Genomic DNA, 17,523 nt, shown 5'->3' on the forward strand with positions numbered 1-17,523 from the left:
GGATTCCCGCGTGATAGCTCGAGCGATTCTGCTCGTTTCCTGGCACCCTCGTTTCTCCTCCTTTCACGATACATCGTTAACGACGAACGCCCGGATATTCGCACGTTGGTCGAACGTTTCCGCGTTAAGGTACACCGTATCCGCGTACCATCTACTGGCACACAGCTGGCTCGCGAATCGATCAAATTTCCAGGCACGAACGTTCAGGTTTTCGCGATCGGTGTTTTTGAACGTCGCCTGTCGACCGATACGCGCAAGTTAAGACGCCACTACGCTCGTACGTTTCGCTACTCGCCGTTATCGGCGTTATATAGCCGTTGGCGCATCGGGCGGTGAATTTTAAACAACGATTCGATCGACCGTGGCCATGGCGAGCGGAGCGACGGGAGGCAAAGCGAGGCAAAGCGAGGCAAAACGAGGCGCGCAGCTTCATTCCTGGCAAAAGACTAAACGAGACTTTGCGAGAGAAGGTATTCGAAAAGGTCAGAGGTCGGCCATCGATGCTGCGAGTGGACCGTTTAAGCGCCATTTAGCGCCAATAGCGGCGCTGCCACGGATCCCCGTTCCGACTTCCACGGCGAGGTAACGGCATCTCGCCCGTTTTCATTGTTTTACGCACGGCATTACTCGATGCGCGTTCGCTTTCTTTCCGTTCTTCCCGACCATCGCGTCCCACGATACACCGCTCCGGCTAATCTCGGTAGCCGCACCTGCTCGCCGACGCGTCCTAGATACGACCCATCTCCTGCTCGTTTCGTATCACGCCGCTTCTCCACCCTCTATCCTACTGAGACTTTTCCAAGGAACGGTCGCGAGACCGTGGCACGGCTATCGCGAGCGTGCCGTTTGTTCGAAAGCTTATAGCTTATACCGTTGTCCGCTCCGGCCCGCTCGTTACGTTCGCGAAGCTTCGGCGACGCGTTTTCCCCTCGACCTTTCGCTTCTCTCCGTGCCGTCCGAAAGAATGCCAATTTCGAACGAGCCTTTGCGCCCCGTAATTAGTTCGTTTCTCTGGTCTTGCAGTTCCGAGGGGATCGCGGCTCGATTCGACAGGAATTGGCGATCGAGAGCCACGAATTCGATGCCCCTATAAGCGCGCCACGCGCTCACCATCCCTCCGTACGCGTCCCACCACCAAATTGTCGTTCGTTTCCCCTTCCGAATCGAAGAACGTTGCCCGGAATTTTATTGCCGCGAATTTGCTCGGTTTATTTGCTTTCCTCTGGCCCCGTCACGGCTTTCCCGCTCGTTTCTCCCCTCGTTTTTCCCCTCGCTTTTTTTCCCTCTTTTTTTTCCCCCTCGTTTTTTTGCCGACGTCACGTCCCGCGTTGTCTTTTTTTCGGCCGATATTCGAGCGATGGATTTTCCAAGTTTTTCGTTGGATTTCGGCACACGAGCTATCGGCTCGATGGAACTCGAGCATCTTGCGTTTCACGCGTAACCGCTTCGTCATAGAGATACCACAGTCGCGTTACCGCGATAATTGCAACTCGTTTTCTACCTTTGGCTTCGCATGGAAAACCAAGTTGCAGGTTACGCGGCGACCGATAGTTTGATAGGAGTCGACGACGTCTTTGGCGTCGCGCTTGCGTTATAGAGTTGGCGGTTTTCCAGTCTTTGCTCTACGCGATATCTTAACCCACTTAGGAACTTGACTATTACGTAGAAGTTTCTAGCAGTGGCTTCGCGAAACGGATAATATCGCAGGAAAAGGGATTGCCAGAGGAGCGGACCAGATCCGTTCGCGTCTCGTCGAATCGTACGCCGCCGATCGAAACGATCGACTATTCCATTCTGCTCTTCTTCCAATTTACCGTTTTCCAAGAAAGCATTCGTCCGTTAGCAGGCGGAATTTTCGTATTCCGCTCTTCCACTCGATATCGGAAACGGTCGACTAGCGGCTTTGGCTCGCGCAAACCACGCGACACGTCGACGAAAAGCAGGCGGATGAATTGCCCCGTTGCGTCGATTTGTCGCTCGGCGAAGGACCAACTCGACGACGAGAGACGCCAGTCTCTTAGCTTCCCGTTTACGATCTCGTGCCGCGCGTACAATCGCGAAATGGAGAATCGCTCGAGCGTTTAATAGCGCGCCACCGCCGATTCTCGTTCCGGTTACAGCGGTTTCCATTGTTTTGATCCTTAGCCTACCTCTCTGACACGCGCACGCGCCCTCTCTTTCTCTCTTTCTCTCTTTCTCTCTTTCTCTCTTTCTCTGTACGAATCACGTTGTACACGATTCTTGAAAGCGTTGCTCGTGTCCCTCCGGTCCAGCCAGCCAGCCAGCCAGCCAGCCATCCAGCCAGCCATCCAGCCAGTCAGCGTAAACCCTATCAAAACCGGCTTAAGCTAATTTGCAATTTACGCCGTGTATAGCTTGCTCGCTACATCGGCACGAACTGACCGACGCCGTCCGAGTTTCATCCTGTTATCGCGCGCTTTCTCTCTCCACTCTGCACTCGACAACGCCGCGTCCGAAAATTGAAATAGCTGCTATCGGCGGTTCGCGAGTCCTAAGAAGATTTGGCCAATTAGGACGGCTTAGTAACCTCGTAATCGTGCCGAGTAAAACCCACGTTCTACCTCCTCCTTTTCCACTCCCCCCCCTCTCTTTTCCCCTTTCCCTTTTCTCGTTTGTTCTCGGTTAACCTGTCGATCTCCGGCGAACCTCTCGCGGGTCTAACGCGGCGCTTGTTTCGAATCAAGTGGCGCGAGAATAGACGCGGGGATTTGCTTTTAGAGAAAACACCGGCCAAGTACGTAACGTGTCTCTACGTTCGCCTCGTAAAGCGAATACGAGTCGAGTTACTTACGGTTGCCCTTAAGAGGCTAGAGCGAGTTCAATTTCGTTACGCTCCGTTCTCGTCGAATCGCTGCAATTGCGTTTTTCCTTTTCTTGCGAAACATAGGAAAACGAAGGAGGGCCGTTTTTATTTTCACACGGACGAGCTTTCCTCTTTACCCGTCCGCCGCGTTAACGTAACCGTTGATAATTCTGTTCGTGAAACGCTTGGTGCCTACGTCGCGGCAACTAGCCAATGGTAGGGCACGTTGCGAGAGATTAATAAATCGCTAGAAATATTGCCTTTGCTCGGAGCGGTGAGCTTTTACCCTGCACTTTACGATGTATACCGTTTGGCCGGTAATCAGCTCAAACTGACCGATAAGAGGATGAAATTCATCCTCTTATAGCGTTTACCCGGTAGATGCGACCGTTAGGAAATTGAAAGCGTGGCTGTGTCGAACCTTGGGATTTACTCCGACCGTAATATCGCTTCGCTGATATATTAAATTAAAGCGCGTCGATCGATCTTTCGCGCGAAACGCCAATCTCGATCGAATCAGTCCGAAAATCGCTGACCGTGCGCAAACCCGCGGCGATCGACTCCGTAATTACTTATGTGGCGGATCGGTATCAATAGGACGTCGTCAGGTCGAGGCGCAACACCTCCCGGGCGATCCGCTGGTACCAACCGCCAACGCTGGAGGGCTACTACGACGACAACGAGTCTGTCTAACTCGCTAGCGGTCGAATATACGAGCGATTGATACAAATACCGCACCTAGCGAGACTCCCTCTACGTCTAAGGCAGGGACTACCGGGCATAGCCGGGACTGACGAGTCCACCGGTAGCCCCGGGACGAAACGCACACAACTCTCTTTTCATCCGCCACACTTATCTCTCAAATGTTTCTACATTTTTGGGAAATTTACCATTTCAAAAATATATAGCGCGCCAAAAATACAGAGCACTTGACGCGATATTTAGCCAACCAGACGAGTTTCTATTTAGATTTCGTTTCGTTAATTATATTACAGAAAGAATACATTGAACCGACTGTGTTACAGCCGAGAAACGAAGCAAGAGACAACGACCGATAGGGAGGGATTGATCGTACCATTTATACATACTTATGCGCTTAAGATTAAGATCAACGACGAGATGAGAAAATAATTGAATCGAGCGTTCAGCTACCGAGAAGTATCTTTCGCCTCGACGAGCTGCTATTTCCAGCGAACCGTTACTCGTTACTACTACCTATATACTACGATATTTATCTACGGAGTAGATAACCGCGGTTCTAATTAAATCCTACGCCCTGAGTTCTTACTGCAACGCGAAATTGCTCCGCTTCGCCAACTATCCCTTAGTTTCCACCATCTTCCGCTACTATCCGTAGACTACGTGTCCACTCTGTGGTTAAGCGTTGGCGGTGGTGATCCACTGGCGGACACTTTCTCCGAAATCGTTCTTATCGACTACCTGACTACTATGGACATTTCCGTGGATTCCGACCGCCTTCCTCGACAGCGTTCGCTTCCAGTTCAATGGAAAAGGATCTATCGCCTGACCGTGGTCCTTCCTCGCGCGCGATACCTTTCCGGTTTACACGCCACCGCGGTGAAATCGAAACTCGGAGAAAGTTTCACTCTCGCGGAAAAAATGCTACTACGAGGATGAGAAGGTTGCTTGAAATGCAAGTACGTAACTGTAGATCTGGGCTCGCACGGGAAGAAGGAATTCTTGCGATAACAACGCCGAGATACGCGTGCGCGTATCGCACGTTCAGTTTCTTTACTTTCCGTATACTTACTTACTACGTTACTTTACTTACTACGTATCGATTCCGTTGCATCGAATCTTTCGACCGATTGGCCAAATTCTTGGCGGCGGACTCGTTCGACGTTCGATATCCGCTATTCGCGTAATCGTCGCGCTTAACGAGCACGAGGGGCAACGATGCAGAGCGGATGGCGGAATCGGTGTATTATAGGTGGTCGAGACGAGGCTGAAATACGAGCCACGACGTCGCGTCCGTTCCAACGATATTTCGCGGCGTATTTAATTTGGATCGTCACGGCCGCGCGCAAACATTCCATCCGATTTGCTTGTAACGATGAGAACGGTATTCGCAAACAGAACGGGCAAATAAAAATTTCACGAATTTTCGTCGCCGACGGCCGGTCGACGTGGGCGCGCGTGTACCCGAAATTCCAACAGATGTAGATCGCGAAGGCGTCGAAACAGGAGGGGAAACGTTGCATGTACGTAGAACGTACAGCCTCCGCGCTGGACGCGTACCGTGTCCCCTGTGGACAAAAAAGTGATTAACCCGATCGTAGCGTGACCGACTGCAACCGATTAATTTCAGGCGGTGACAAAATTTCGCCAACTCGCGCCGAAATTTATTCGTTTCGGCGCTCGCTGTGAACGCATCGACGAATTTTTCGTCGCGTCACGTTCGACGCTTTTTATTTGCCGATTCTCGTCCCAAAAATCCCTTAAACGCTCCGATAGTACGAATTTCCGGCAAAGCTGGACGCATTTCGAGAGAAAAATAGCAAGATAGAGGTTGAATTTACGTTCGAACGTTAGAGGTGGTAATTTTAGAATCGTAACTTTGCCATACCGTTCGAAGATCAACGGACGTGGAATCAAATTGAAATACAGGACGAAGCGAACGGAAACAAGAAGAAAAGTGCGTGTAAACCTATGCGGTATGCCGAATATGCTCTTGTTCTCGAGTTACAGCTTATTTTATCGATGGATACGTATCGCTGGTCTTGTTTCCTCCGCAGCTCGCTCTCCGAACTCGAGTCCCATTATTACGATACGACGAATTCGATTCGATCGGTTACGCGGTCATTTGGAATCTCTCTTCTTTTTTTTTTTTTTTTTATCGAACGTCCGTTGACAGCGTGGGAACTGTTGGTCAACGCGATGACCAAAGTCGCCGACGATTTCGCGTAAACCGTTGGAACCAGCTTGACGATGCATTCGCGTTTCCATCGAGAGTGGATGTTCCGCGAAACGATAAATTTTGCGATAGTCGATCCTGTATAATACGTTGACTCGGGGGGGGGGGGAGACGTCGGACGCTTATATACGCGCGCTTATTCTCGTCGGTGGGAAAGAGCGAAGAGTGGTGGGTGGTGGGTAAAAGGGGAAATTCCGGTCGGTATTTCATTCGGGGCTCGTGTTAACGCCAAAGTCGGCCGAGCCCCGTCGTTAATTCTCCACTGCAGTTTCGTTCGTGGGATATTTCAGCGTTTCGCTTTGCGGTCGTCTCGTCGAAATACTCCGACCGATCCGGTTTTTACTCGGCCGATCGTTAATTAACTGCCATCGTTCTGACTGGAACAGATGCTACCGTGTGCAATAAGATCCACGCGAATACGTACCTCGTTGTTTCTCACTTTGTCGTTTCCTCCGCGGTACTCGGTCGTTGCCTCGTTGCCTCGTTGCCTCGTTCGCCTCGTGAAAGTATTTTTACAGTTACGTCAGCAGAAATAGATAACGAACCGGTGGATCCTCTTCCCTTTAGACGATCGTCTCGAGTCGAGTTTCTTGGAAGTTAACGAATATGTTTGCGTTACGAAGCATCCTCGAGGCGTTGTGACGAGCAATTGCAAAGTCTGTCGGGATGTTCGTGGCGCGAGTAACTCGCAAGTTGAAAACGCGTTAACGAATCCTACTTTCTAATTGTTTAATCTCGCGATAGTCGTTTAAAGCGACGCTGCGCGACAATACCGCCACGGTTAAAACCGTCGTTCAAAGTTGCTCGCAGTTTCGATATTTCGTAAGACGGATAGAAAATGGGGCACAGCCCGTTGCGTTAACGGATCTCCTCTATCCGTTTGCCAGAGGTACGACCGTCGAGAATATCGAGTGTTTCAACCCGGCGAGATTAAACCTTAAAATTAGAACGCGCGCTTCGTCCCCGGTTCATTGTTCCCGTCGCGTTTCCCTTTTTATCCTTCCTCGTGATCATCGTTCGTCCGTGTCTCTCCGCTACCTTTTTATTCCGCCGGTTTTTATCATCGTTACCGTTATCATTGCTATTATTATCGTGGGACAAACTGCGTACGGTGATAGGCGTACCGATTGCACGAGCGTAAGACGAAATGAAATTGCAAGTAGCGAAACAAGAACGGAGAAGCTTGATTCGAAGGAGATGGCGCGAGCGATTTTAGGAGTTACGTACGACGACGCGAGCCGAGTGCCTAAAGGTAGATCTTAAGCTCTTTCCTCGGTCCTTGAGTACACGCGGTCCCTTAGAACTGCGCGCGCGATCATCTCGTTAGCGTGGCGCGTCGCGTTTGTCTGAAACATTGGAACGCGTTACTTCGGGCGTTTCCTATCGTCGCGGATGTTTGAACGACGCGTAATTATTTCGAAAGTGCTCGACGGCAGTCGAGTGCCGTCGACTCGGCTCGTACAGCGGGTACAGACGCGGCCGTTTGACGCCAAACAGGACCTCCTAAAGTCCTAGAAATCCGATCGAAGCGCTTTAATTAAAACCTAATCGCAATCTCGATTGATCGCAGTCTGTTCTATTTTGCCAAAATAGATCGACGTCCGTCCGGCTAACTTTATTCGTATCGGATTTCGGACAACGACAGACAATGGAGAACACAGCGATTAAATACGAGCAATTTCACTTGCGAATGAATTACGCTACCTATCTCCCGTTCGGCACACGCGCAAATACAATAAACAGACCGGCGAAAGCGAGTAGTCGCGGCAGCCGCGTGGTCCGGCCGCGTGTCGCAGTCGCCAATAGTCTCCGACCCGTCTTCACTGGCCGCGCCACAGTAGCAGTGCCCGTGTTTCGTCCGGCATCGGATCCACCATATCCCGTCTTTCGCGCTTTGATCGCGCATATCCTAGCGTTTAAGCGTTCGCCGCCATAGGTTACGTAAATTCTCGTGACGCGAAGAATCAGAATTTCGACGATTCGATTCGACGAGGCAGGCTGGAGTAATAAAGAAAAAGAAAAAGAAAAAAAAAAGAGAGAGAAGATAGGGATAGAAAGGGATCGATATATCGGAATATATGCGCGAAGAAATCTGATATATCCCAAAGATGTAATCTGGACGTTCCTAGGCAACTGGTCTCGCGGTTCCTTTGCCGGTTACTTCTGTCTTCGAGGATGTAACGTTTCTCACGGTACGGCGATACACGGCTATCGAGTTTTCGTAAATCGATTTTCATTCGCGGCGCTGTATACTCGTAGAGGAATCTATTTCCTCGAGGAACTCGACGTTAAAGCGTTCGCTACGTCTTTACATTCTTATTTCCTCTTTGGTCCGTAAAAGTTAACGAGCCCTCTAATTGTTTGCTGAAATCTCAAATATCCAATTTCATCATCTTCCTCCGGTTATCTCGAACTCGCGAAAACAAGCGAAGCCGACTTTAACGACGAAAGCAGCGAGACTCGTAACGTCGCTTATCGCCGAATGTTTGCAGCTGTACTTCTTTCGGCATAACGAATAGCAGATGGGCGCTCGATACAGGTTATGCCTGGAAAATCTGCGTTTCGGCAACCATGCTCGAAAGACGCGGATCGAGGGTAAAATAAAATAAGATTAAGTAAGTGAATTAAGGTTTCTACGGTATGAAGCGGTCGTCGATGACGCAATAAATTTATTTAGTCTCGTAAAGCGTACATCGGTGGACAAAAGCGAGTTAAAACGAGTGGCGATGTTGGAACAAACGACTCGTTCAACGCGCGAATCTCGGTTTATTCTCTATTTCTTTTTTCGAACTTTCACAGCTAAATTATTCGTTCGGGTCTCTACTCGGAACTAGGCTATTTCGGACGAAACGTACAGAGAGCACGAAGCGCAAGCTAATATAAATTCTCCTGGCGGCGAACGGTATTATGCTAGATAAGAGCATTAGAATGGACCGGGTGGCTGGGATAGACTTATAAAGTTAAACAACATCTGTAGTTTCAGAGATACGAAGGCGGGCTACTAGTTTGCATTCTACGCGTACGAGTACCTTGTAATTCGGAGCAGCGAAAGGCGGTACGAACGAAATAACCAAAGGATTTAATTTTTTGTTCGGTAGACGGCGACAATTAGACGGGCGAAACGGCAACGAACCAACGACGATCGTTGTTCGCGTTCCGCGATACGCGTTCCTCGTCGAAGGATAGACGTCGAGACAAAAATGACGAGTAAACGGTATATTTTCGTTTAGCCTGGTTGTACTCGTGGCTGTGTCCCTGTTTCTTACGGAGGCGTTGACGCGAGCATCGAAGCTTTCGCAGTCGATAAATCCACGAGTACCTACCTATCGAACAACTCGAACAACGTGCATGAACGTACTACGTGTACAGGCTTCCATCGATTAAACCAATCGTTCTCGAATATCGCGTTTACTACGAGACGTTTAATACGAAAATTCCTGGCGAGTTTTCTAGTCGCGATTTATCAAGCGTATACTCGCGACGAGAGGCAAGTTGCGCGACGACCAACGAATACGGATAACGCGGAGGATAAGTGGAATTCACGGTGTCGTTGCTTCGTGCCAACGAGCTTGTTTTACGAGTTGCGTGACGGTCAGTAGTTTCGCGAGCATGGAAAAACGCAGTTTATCGGAATCGGAGGCCGAATTTTATTTCCGGCTGTTCAGTTGCTCGCGTTTAGCAGGATCGCCGGTTCTTCTAAAAGACTCATCGACGACGAACACGACGGTGGTGGATTTTTCAAAGGGCCACGATATATGTAGTATCGGGGAGAAGGGCCTAAGAAACGTCGTTATAGCCTAACTATAGACAATGTGGCGAGAGCCGAGGCGCTGTCGGCTCCATCGATGCGTTATCGGTCCTTCAAATAAATAGCTTCGCCGAAAAGACCTACGTGATCCTGGCTACGAGCGTCCGCGGAACACGTGTGCGGTGGGCCTAGCAAAAGACAAAAGAACGCTACAACGGCCAGAGAGTGCATCGACGTGCGACGATATTGTAGTCGGTCCTTTTGTTATCGAATATCACTTATTAAAATACATTAAACTTTAAACCTACCATCATTACTTGTCCTTACTCTAAGAATCCATCAGTTACTACATATATATATATATTCCAATTGCGTATCGATCTACGCTATCTTTCTTTGCCTGGTAAACGCGCAACGACCACGCGATTCCTTCTTAAAGAGCCCGGTTTTAAAAGAGCCTGGCGCCTTTCATCGTAGCGCAATCCGCCAACCGTTTCGCGCTAGAACTCGCTGGTCGACGAACGCGACGACGACAAAGGGCGAAAAAGGGAGCTCACGAATCACGGAGCAACTGTGACGGGAAAATGAAACGCGTGCTGCTAACGAAGAAGATAAAGGAGAGGCAGGGAATTTTCATGCGTGGACGAACGACAGCGGTACGCGGCGAATAATCTCGCGTCTTGTGCGGGAAAGAGAAAGAAAAGGAGGGAATCGGCGTTAAGCGCGACGTCGACGTCGTGCGATCGATCGCCAGCCGAGCATAAAGAGCTCGGGGAATGAAAGGACGGACGGCGAGTGGTGCGAGTGCAGCCGAGCTGCGTACTACCAAAGATATACCATTGGTGCGTTCGTGGATAGGGGAGCAAGCGTAATTCTTTTGTCTCCGCGGACGTTTCGCCGATGCTTCTGCTCGCTCCTCGAACCGTCCGGATACGGAGACTGTAAATGGTAATTTAAAGCGACGACAACCAGCACACGGATAATCGAGCGCGTACCTTCTCCGAGCAACAGCGTCACCCTTGCCGACAACTTTAATTAGAGTAGCGGTTTCGACTTATCGAGTAGCGAATGCCGTTATTAATCGTAGGAGTCGTTTGCCATCGCGGCGTCCTTTCCAAGTCCCGAATATCCTTTTTCTCTAAATGTTTGCGAATGATCGAACATCGGAAAGAAGCCGATCGAAAGCGAATAAACGGAAAGAAGAGACGATGGCCGCCGCGGCTACGTTCTCTTTAATCTTCCTCCCGTTTCCCTCGCCCCTCTATCGTGCTTCGTTGTCCGTTAGCCATATCTTAAAGGAACCGTTACCATCGTTTGTTACAGCGACCGTATCGGCACAAGGTGTACCCTGATTTCCATTCAGAAGCACGCGGGATTACGTTTCGATCGAAACCGGGCAGTTATCGTTGGACGTAAATCATCGGTAAGTGTTTCGTACATAACCGAGCCTTTTCCCGTCAGCAGTTTCGTAAGAAAGAAGCGGGTCTGGGTCAGGCCGAACGCGTCTCGATCTTCCGCAATTTCTTCCCTTCCTATTTACCACGTTTGCGCAGGTAGAATTAATTTCCGTAGAAATCGATACTCGTAAGTTCTGCTCTCGTACACACACGCTCGCCCTCGGAAGAGGCAACGTCGCAACCAGCCAGACGAATAAAGCGTTCTTTACGTGGATCGCGAACAAACGAGTAGCATCTCGTTCGACGAGGCGATAAAGCGCGAGCAAGTGCATCGAGCATCGACGATAATTAATCGTCGCGTTGCAACTACGTTTCGATCTTTGAACGTGGAACGCGCACGCGTTCCATCGGATCCTCGTTCGTCTTTCACCAACTTACCGACACCCCTCTTAACGAACTCTTAACGAACAGATTTTTTTAAGGCGACATACTCGCCGACGCTATACGCTAATTTCTCTTTTCTGCGCTTTTCTCGATCGTCGTTGCATCGTCGCAAACAGAACTGTGTAACACCGCTGTAACTATACCGGAAATATTTGGTTGCAGCGCGTTCTCGGCCGTCTCGAGCGTTTATACGTTTCATCGCGGCTGAAGACGAGCCACGTCGGTGCTGGATCTCTATCGCGACGCCGTGCCGACGCCAGATACACTTATTCCCGTTGAACGAGTAATTTACATATAAATTCGCGGTTTAAATTTCGCATCAACAGCGCGACGAATCACCAAGAAACCCGTACGCGGCGGCGATTATCCGAAATCAACGTGGACGTAGAAGGGAAAAAAACGTTTGCGTCCGCGGCTGAGTTTCTCGAGTCGAACTACACCTACCACGAGATAACGTCGCGTGGCTGCAGCCCGTGGACGACATCGATCGAAATCGTGGCGCAACTTCTTCGAGAAGCTTCCGGCAAATCGGCGAATGTCGCGTGCAACGCGAAAAACTACCGCCATTGCTTTATTTATTCTACATATTACTCGTTATACGGTTGGACGAATGTTCCGTTAAGGGAACATAGCGACGTGACGTTCAACAAAGTTTGAAAAATTTGCAGATCGTTGAATCGAACAGCCCGAGCACCGTACCGAGTTTCCACGTCTCTAATCTCAAAATTGTCATTTTCCGTTTCTTGCATTTTTACTTTTCATTGGACGGAACGCGCTCGTTCCGCGTCGGAATCGATGACGATTTAATTACACGGCCCCGAGTAACGTATTCGCAATGGCGACCGTTAGCGCCGTGATCGTGCAAACGCAGAAAACGCCGCTGTCTCGCGGACGATCAAATTCAATCATAAAATCGTAAATGTTTGAATAGAGAAACGCGGTAGAATCGATCTCCGCGATGTCGCGTAGCATTATTATCGCGACGCTAACCCGTCGGTGCTAACCCGTCGGCGCTAACCCGCCGGCGCGCCGCGCTTACCGAATAAATTATCCGCTTCTGTTTGCTCTCTCCATTCGCACGCGCCTTCTCCGTCTCTCGCGAGCGTTCGTTCTCCTTCCGCCGACGACGCAAGCCACGCGATAATTAGCACGAACGGTTAGTCTGACCGGACGTTGTCGTTGGCCGAATCGGCACGCGGATAGCGCGTCTGCCAAGCGCCGTCTTGATTCATCGACTCGGCGATCGAGCGTCTTGTCGCGCGTCGCCATTGTTTCCGAGTTTCGACGCGCGTTTCCTCGTGGCTGTCTGCGCGCGACTCGATCGTTCCAGTCTCGAATCGTACGGGCGCCTATCGTCGATATCGCTTCGCGAAATTTGCAGCAGGCGAATTCGCTTTATTCGCCACAGAGGATTCCTCTGCAGCGGTAAAAGCGGTGCAACAATAAGGAGCAGCGGTACCTTGGAACGTCTAACGCGTAGCGTTTGCCGGCGAGAGACTCGCCCCGATAGATCGTGCAACGTGACGAGAATTTGTTTAGAGCTGTGCTAGGTTACGGCGAACTTTGAACGCCGCAGTTCAGGGTAATTAAACGTTGGTTATAGAAAGCACGATTAACGACTATGCAGGTTGGAAAGTTCGAGACGCGAATAGTCGAGATTTCGCGCGTGTTAGACGCGAGCGAGACGAGAGTAGAGTTTCGCATCGGTATCCGATAGGAGGAGGGGAGCGGATTGTAACGTTCTCTTTTACGAAACAACGTTTCAATCGCAAAGAATCGATCGGTATGTAGGAACGATCGCAGGTTCGGCCACGATTTCGATAGCCGATCGAAGCCATCCATGGAATCCACCGAAGGAATCCACGGGACCGTGTGTTCTCGTCTTTGAGATGCACGCGTCATTGACTCGACGTGATTAATTTAACAAGGAAAAGCTGCGCATCGCTAGGAGAGATACGGCGCATCCGGTTAATCGCGCTCCTGCATAATTTCGCATCTTCGCTCTTGTCTGTCGTACTCTCGTTCCCTGGTCCTGGTCCTCCGTGCGTCCGTGTACGCATCGTCGATCGCAATCGGAGAATCGCTGGCTTTCGAGCGGTCCGATTTTCCTCGGACCACTCTCCACCGATAACGCGTTTCTCCTGGTCGCGTTTTTCTTTCGTCGAAGGAACCGTATCCGATCGCTCGATACTTTTGCACCGGAATAAGCTGTTCTTTTCGAAGCGATATCGTTATACAAGGGGATACGCGGCGACGAGATTAGAAAATGTGGTGAAATTTATGGATTTTCTGTATCGCGTCGGGTTGCACGTCGTTTGAAATTTGCAGAGACCGGTGGTTCGAGATTCCGGTTGTTGCCGCTACAAATGGAACGTAGTGGCGGCTGGGTGGTGCGCGAAATTTCGCTAAATACGCGTACCTATTGTACGAAATACAAGCCAGTACCATATGGCACCGCTAGGCTCCGCCTCGGCTAACCCGCTCGGGTATCGTTCATTCTGCCAACCGACCTAGTATTTACCGTGCCACGTATCCGCAAATATTTCAATCTTCGATCAATCATACGCGCGGAATACTCGCGACCCGACGCTGCGCGCTGCCGCCTACCTATCGTCGCCATGCTCGCCATACATCTTGTCGGGAAATTCGCCAGCGCGGATACGCTTTCGAAGAACGGGCGAAGAACAAACGGAACTTTATCGATTCAGCGGGAAATCGACGGAATCGCGTTCCGTTTCGAGAATTCGCGCAAATGCAATTTCCGCTTGTCTCACCTTTTAACTCCGTCTATCCGTTTATTCGCGACGCGTTGTTCGTCCGAGATGCGCCGGTTCTCCTAAACGTTATTGGCAAACGTATTATACAGCTGCCTTCGAGAGAGCGCGTTTCGTCGTTTTCGCGAACGACGCTCGGTACGACGCTCGGTACGACGCTCGGTACGACGCGAGCCTGCCTTTAATCGGAGTCCGAAATTACGTGGAAACTGGTAAATAGAGCGCCGGTGAAATGCCTGCTAAGCGATATGCATATGATAGTCGAATATGCGGTGGTAAGAATCCTTACGATCGCGGCAAACCGCACACGCCCTTGCGTCCCTTGTATCAGGTTCCGTCGAGGTGCGGCGTGGCGCGACGCGGCGAACGACGCGCGGGTTAACCCAGTCGAGCCGAGGCTTTCCTCTTTCAGCCGGAGCGAGTGAAGCGAATTTCGTTGAGCTTTCGGAGAGCGCAGAGGGGCTTCCTCGTTACGAGAGATCGCGAAACGATTAGAATTTACCATGCGTTTCTTCGCCGTCTTTCGCGTCTTTCAACACTTTTTACCTCGAACGACGTTGCCCGCGATTACGTTATCGTTTGGCGTTTAATTACGACGCGACGCTGTCGGTGCAACCACTTTCCACTCGTTTCGTCGGTGCAATCGTTTCCACTTTATCGCCGTATCGGATAAGAAACCGGCGTTTAACTAATCCGATTATCGATTACGAGATCGTGATCGAAAACGCGAACGAAACCTTGCCAATGCGCGTTATCCTTCCTCTTTGCGACGCTCGCCGCAGATTAGCAAACGTTTGACCGAAAATCAGCAAAACGTCGCACGGTCGACCGCTTGCGAAATAAATGCCTGCCCCGTCGCCATTGCCCGTAATCCGTCGAGGTTCTCCGAGCTAGAAGAGAAATTTCCCTTACACCGTGGAAAAACCTACCGGTGATTCGGCTCGTCGAGGATAAAGAGGAGGCCAGTCGGTTTTTTTTGTCACCGCATTAGGCGTTCGACCGTATATTTCGCAAATTACAACGGATCAGTTGTATCGCGGTCCCGAAACGAAGCGAGGGTTCGACGAACCGCGACGATACGATTTCCACGGCCATGGAAACCGCGGCAACACTCGGCACGCGCTGCCGACGATTACGATAACACGGCCTGCGAACCGACAGAAAATATAAGGCTGTCAGTCGCAAGCGTTTAGCTGTTTAAGCCTTGTGCCGTGCGCACGTGGCCACCCTCTGGAACGCGAGACCCAACCCGGTGGTCCCCTCGGCCGACCCAATATAAGAAACAACGTTCCGCTCTGCGAAGCGCTATGATTAACTTTGGAACGAACGGTCGCTGGCTGCAACTAATGCCATTGTAACGTTCGTATCGATTGATTCGTACCGTAGCGCTTTTCCTCTTCCAGCGTTTTTTGTCTGCAATTCCGATGGTAATACCGAGTCACGTTTATACGTTTCTTTTAAACGTAATCCGCAACGCAACGATCCAACGTGTTTCGCGTACTCGCACGATAAAATCAACGACGAGCGATAAAACGGAATTGCGTTAAACTCGAAATTAAATCCGATGGCTGATACTCCAAATTTTCGCGCTACTTGGCGTAAGATACACGAGTACGACGTTGCACGAGATGACAAGACCTCTGGATCGCACGACGGCGGACGAGTCCATAGCCCGTTGATAAAGCTTCGATACGTCTCGAAACAAGACACGCCGCGCGGCTCCGAAATACTTCAGCAACTCGAAATTCCCATCGATCTCGAGACCAGCTTCGAGCGATCCGGCAGCATGCGTTTGGCACTGGGTAGGGGAGAGCAGAACGACGCGATGTCAGAATGCAAAATACACGGCGGCTGTTGTACACGGTTGGAGGACGGTGGCCGGGGCCGAGTCGGGAGTCGCAGTTCGATTTACGATCGCTTGGAAGGTACCGCGACACCGCGATTTCAACTAGCAAATTTTACCGCGATGACCGCAGACACGGCGGCTGTGCGACGCGCGTTCCGTTAACGCTGCGGATGACGCTCACACGGTGGAATATAATACGCGGCTGTCGCTGGCAACGGTTTCAGACTCTTTCGTGCCCGGTCAGATCGCGATCTTCTTCTTATTATTCTCGCGTTTCGGCCGCGAAACTCCAAGCTAGATTTTCGCTAATCCCGTGTAATTTGTATCCAGCGTCGGTTTCCATCGCGCAAATTTACGACCGACCATCTATCGCGAACGTAACATCCAGTCCGCTCGAAACTCTTCTTCGACTTTGAAACGTTGCAGCTGATACACCGTAATCATTATTCGTTAACGTTTCCACTAATACGATTCAACCAAAGAGCATTAAATTCGGGAGCTCGATGGGGTTTCGTATACGCGTGATTCGAGTAACAATAAAATGCAATTACCAGCAGCCTTTTGCGGTGCATCCTATTTTCTGTAATTCGAATATTCGAAATCACGTAGATGGAACAAGATCTTACGGTCGATCGTCGAATAGGAGAGGGAGAGAGAGATAGAGAGAACGCGGTAGAAAAAAATGTCTTTCGGCGAAATACAGGCGGATATGCAAACGCTCTTACTGCCCGTTTAATTTTTCGTAGAGGCAAAAGCGGCTAGCACTTGGAAGGTAACGCGCCGGTGTAACGTTTGCCTCGGTCGGGCAAATTCTTTTGTACTTACAGATAAATGGCGCGTTCGATCGTGCCGCATTCGACGTTCGGAAAAGTTCGCCACGGCGTAAGAATCAACCAACGACCCATTTTGCTCGTTCGTTGGTATCGGGCGAACAAACGCTGGGTGAAACCTTTAAACGTTTTGTCTCGAGTCGCGAGTTGCTTTTAAAATACGGACGAAAAAAGTGCGTATCGAAGGGCGCGTCGCTATATTCGTCGCAACTCGGGTTTACTAAAATTCTCTAATCGACGTTTATCGTATAAATTTTGGATCGCGTATCCTCGTATCCCGGTACCCTCGACAAAGTTGTTTAATTCGAGGCAGACGTATATCGTGCGCGCGAATAATCCGCGTTGGTTGCCGTATCGCAACGGATTGCGTTGGAAAAGCCGCGAGTATACCGTTTCGCGCAACTTTCAGGTCGCGCGATTGGAAACTGTACACGCTGGAGAAAATTCTCTGTGAAATTTGCTTCGATAACTCGCTGTACCCTGCTCGGCTACGCGATGCGACAGCCGCTGTTAATTCACGCTTAGGAGGAACTCGGCACCGCGAGCTCCGCGTGCGACAGAAACGAAATTTAACGAAATAATGGAGCGTCGAACGAGCGAACGTATCATCGAACGGGAACGCGACGCAATTGCAAGACGATTCGTCATGGTGAAATTAACTCGGTCGAACGAGGGCGGCGGGTAAGCGTGAAATCAGTGATACCGGTGATCGTTGATGTCGACGC

At 50.4% G+C, this 17,523-nt stretch overlaps 1 protein-coding gene across 2 annotated transcripts in view; it reads left to right on the forward strand.

Annotated features, from left to right (window-relative positions):
* The window catches only part of LOC117159416 (uncharacterized), a 150,279-nt gene that overhangs the window by 30,827 nt on the left and 101,929 nt on the right, over nt 1-17,523 (forward strand). For both annotated transcript variants that reach the window (XM_033339232.2, XM_076623606.1), the window contains exon 2: nt 10,831-10,930. The gene's annotated coding sequence lies outside the window, so the exon portion shown is untranslated. The remainder of the gene's footprint in view (nt 1-10,830; nt 10,931-17,523) is intronic.

The sequence above is a fragment of the Bombus vancouverensis genome, chromosome 1, assembly GCF_051014615.1.
Source record: "Bombus vancouverensis nearcticus chromosome 1, iyBomVanc1_principal, whole genome shotgun sequence".
Lineage (NCBI taxonomy): Eukaryota > Metazoa > Arthropoda > Insecta > Hymenoptera > Apidae > Bombus > Bombus vancouverensis.